General features: G+C 50.8%; 1 long non-coding RNA gene across 1 annotated transcript in view; it reads right to left on the bottom strand.

The window, feature by feature from the left end:
* Window positions 1-2665: 2665 nt before the first annotated feature.
* Window positions 2666-3891, bottom strand: part of LOC122547094 — a 13506-nt gene continuing 12280 nt past the window's right edge. The window contains exon 5 of the long non-coding RNA XR_006310880.1: window positions 2666-2852. This is a non-coding gene — a long non-coding RNA (uncharacterized LOC122547094). The remainder of the gene's footprint in view (window positions 2853-3891) is intronic.

The raw sequence follows: 3891 nt of genomic DNA, 5'->3' as shown, positions 1-3891 counted from the left end.
CGAGTGACCTTCCCCCTCCCCCACACTCTCAGACAGTACACCCCAGACCCTGAACCCTCGCTGCAGGAGGAAGATTTTGCCTCATATCTGGATGGCTTCCTTTAATCTGTGCTGTCACATTGTTCAGAGTCGAGAGTGTGGGTGCTGGAAAAGCGCAGCAGGCCAGGCAGCCTCGGAGGAGCGGGAGGGTCAACGTTTCTTCAGGAATGACCCTTGTGCCTGAAACGTGGACTCTCCTGCTCCTCGGAGGCTGCCTGACCTGCTGCGCTTTTCCAGCCCCACATTCCCTCCACTGAGCCCTAGCGTCCGCAGTCCCCCCCCTTTCCCCCTGTCTCATTGTTAACCCTTGCACGGCCGGGATCACTCTCTCCTATCTCCTCCGCCCAGTCCCTTTGTGAGATCGGATCAACCTCCATTAAGTTTCCCTTCAGCCTCCCCTTCCCGAGGAACACTGTCCCGCTTCCTCCGATCGATCTCCGTCGCTACGGATTCCCATCCCTGGAAACGTTCCTCGGAATGGTTTCTCTGTGCTGCCTGGTGCCACCCCGTTTCCCCAAGACATGGACTCTGTTCTCCAGCTGAAAGCCAGGCTTCGGTGTATGGTAAAACCAAGATCTAGAAGCAATGCAGACCCACGGGCCTTCCCTTGGCACAGCGGTAGTGTCCCTGCCTCTCAGCCAGTACACCTGGGTTCAACATCTCCAAACAGGTTGATTTTAAAAAAAAAGTTAACAAAAAAACACGAAAGATAAAGTGGACTCAGGGGCTCTATTGTGGCACAGTGGTAGTGTCCCTGCCCTGCGCAGGGCTGGCCTGGTTTCAGGGCCCACCTGTTCCTGAGGTGTGGAATACCATCTTGGACACGTTAATCAGAAAAATCCGGTTAGACAAAAAAACAAGACAAAGGACTGAGGATCTGAAACAGAACTTAAAATTGCTGGAGAAACTCAGCAGGTCTGGCAGCATCTGTGGAGAGACAGAGACACAGAGCGAGACAGAGAGAGAGAGAGAGAGAGAGAGTTAGCTTTTCAGCTCCAGAGACAGAACACTGCAGGGTCTGGAGAAGGGTGACTGATCTGAAACGTTAACTCTGACTCTGTCTCTTTCTCTCTCTCTCTCCCCATTGATGCTGCTGTTTCAGACTTACGGTGCTCCTCTCTCTGTATGGGAGCAGTGGTAGCGTCCTGACCTCTAAGCAAGGAGGCCAGGGTTCACCTGCTCCTGAGGTGTATAGTACATCTCTGAACTGGTTAGAAATGACCCTCTCCTCTCTCTCTCTCTCTCTGCCCCTCAGTTCCAGTCCTGCTGACTCTCAATCTTGTTGGAAGACCGAGCAGCGGTGAGGCACGTTGACCCTCAGCAGCGGCTTGCTGACACTCTGGAGGGGTTCGGGCCCTACGTGTGTGTCCTGGCCAGTGAGGGCTTCACCTCAGGGAGGCATTACTGGGAGGTGGAGGTGACGGAGAAGACCAACTGGGACCTGGGAGTTGCCCGGGAGTCTGCTGATCGAAAAGGCAGCATGTCCCCGAGTCCAGGGGCCGGTTCCTGGATCATCTGGCTGAGGAACGGGAGAGATTACTGGGCTCTCACAAATCCCCGGACCTGCCCCTTCCCCCGGTTCAAACCCCAGAAGATCGGGGTCTACCTGGACTGCGGGGGGGCAGGTATCGTTCTATAACGCAGATGACATTTCCCACCTTCACCGCTGTGTTCACCAAGACCCTGTACCCTTACTTCAGCCCCTGCCTGAACGAAGGTGGGAAAAATTCCCAGCCTCTGCAAATCTGCTGGCTAAACCAGCCTTGAGGTATTATAGCTCTGTACTGTCCAGTCCTCTCCCCTTGGGGGAGGTGAAGACCTGGACTGTTAACCCAGCTAAGGTCCCTGGGACCTGGGTTCAAGTCCCACCATGACAGACTGTGCAATTGGAATTCAACAAAAATTTGGAATGAAGAGTCTAATGATGACCGTGAATCTGTTGTCAACTGTCGGAAAATCCTGTCGGGTTTACTAATGCCCTTTAGGGAAGGACATTGCCAGCCTTACCTGGTCTGGCCTACACGTGACTCCAGACCCACAGCCATGGGGTTGACTTTTAACTGTCCTCTGGGGCGATTAAGGGATGGACTATAAACGCAGGCCCGGCCGGCAACCCCCTCATCCCGTGAATGAGTCTAGTTAAAAAAAACCCAACTACCCACCTCAGATAATTAGTCACGGTCATTATGAAACTCCTTCCACACATGTCCCTCACAGGGAGACCTGTTCTCCAAAGAGAAATCTGTCCAATCCCACTGCCACTTGCTATCCCCATGGTTTCTCCTCAGCCAACCAGGGTGACTTGCAAACTCGTCTCCCCTAGTACAAACTGATGGGATCGCTTGATATTTAATGCTTTTGCAGTGTATCCTGATAAGTGCCAGATGAAAAGTCTTGTGCTCCCATTAATTTCCAGTGAGCACAGCTGATGAAGGCCTCTTCACGTACAGCGTCCATTGTCATCCCAGAGCCGGCTGTCAGGAATAGCAGTGTGGCATTGACCAGGTAATCTGTTCTGGTGAAGGTGATTGGGGGACAGATGTTCACCAGCTCCTGGGGTGAGACTTGAACCTACAAACGCCTGAACCACGGCTGGAATCTAAATGATTCAGGACGGTGCGCTTTGTGCGAGATGAATCAAAACATGTGAACATTTTATTATCTTAAGGTTGTACCAGTCCCAAGCAATTGAGGCTGTCTCTCTGTACAGCTAGTGGTCAGGCACTCCACATTGCCGGGAGACGGGTGAGGAAATGGTGATACACACGTGTGTGCAGACACACGCAGGCTCCCTGCTCCCTTGCATTAATGTTCTGTGGAAAAAAGACAGTGAAAAGCAGTTGATGTTATTAAATATTGACTGGGAATTGTGAAATGCAGATTGTCAGTGGTACATTCACCTTTGTTCTTACTTCCTCATTGCTGTGACGGATGGTGTTTCCAACTATTTATTGACCATGCCTTGGTTCCAGCGTTTCACTGGGACATAAAATACCAAAATAGGCCATTCGGTCCTACCAGTTTGTGATGGCGTTTGTACCCCAGTAGAGTCTACTCACATACTTCCTCATCTTAATCGATCATTATCGTCAGCTAATCCCTTGTCTGTCAGACGTGTGTTCCTGTTCCCTTGAAATGCATCGATCATATCACTCTGTGTAGGAGAGAGCTCCACATTCGGACACTCTCTGGGTGATAACGTTTCTTCAGAAATTCCTGATGGGATTTTCCTGGTGACAGTAACTTGCCCACAAGTGGAGATACCCCTGTGTCCCGCTCTAACGAAAACCGCGCCCGATTTGGAAAAGCTGTATTGGGTCACTGCTCCATGTTAGAATCACAGAGCAGTAGGTCACAGATAGAGACCATTCGGCCCATCGGGTTTTTGTTTTAACCAACTCAGACAGCGGTGCAGTTATGATTGAAGAGGGTGAGAAAGGCAGACAGAAGCCTGGCTTTGTCGACACTTGAGATAAAGTCATAGATCTGGCTTTGTCGACACTTGAGATAAAGTCATAGATCTGCTCCAGAACGATGCAATGGTAATGTCCTAGGGAGTGTTGCTGAACAGAGAGACCTTGGAGTGCAGGTTCATAGCTCCTTGAAAGTGGAGTCACAGGTAGATAGGATAGTGAAGGAGGCGTTTGGTATGCTTTCCTTTATTGGTCAGAGTATTGAGTACAGGAGTTGGGAGGTCATGTTGTGGCTGTACAGGACATTGGTTAGGCCACTGTTGGAATATTGCGTGCAATTCTGGTCTCCTTCCCATCAGAAGAATGTTGTGAAACTTGAAAGGGCTCAGAAAAGATTTCCAAGGATGTTGACAGGGTTGGAGGATTTGAGCTGTAGGGA

The sequence above is a fragment of the Chiloscyllium plagiosum genome, unplaced genomic scaffold (genome assembly GCF_004010195.1).
Source record: "Chiloscyllium plagiosum isolate BGI_BamShark_2017 unplaced genomic scaffold, ASM401019v2 scaf_3037, whole genome shotgun sequence".
NCBI classification, from domain to species: Eukaryota; Metazoa; Chordata; class Chondrichthyes; order Orectolobiformes; family Hemiscylliidae; genus Chiloscyllium; species Chiloscyllium plagiosum.
Note: the sequence above shows the minus strand (reverse complement) of the source record. Positions and strands in the feature narration are given on the sequence as shown.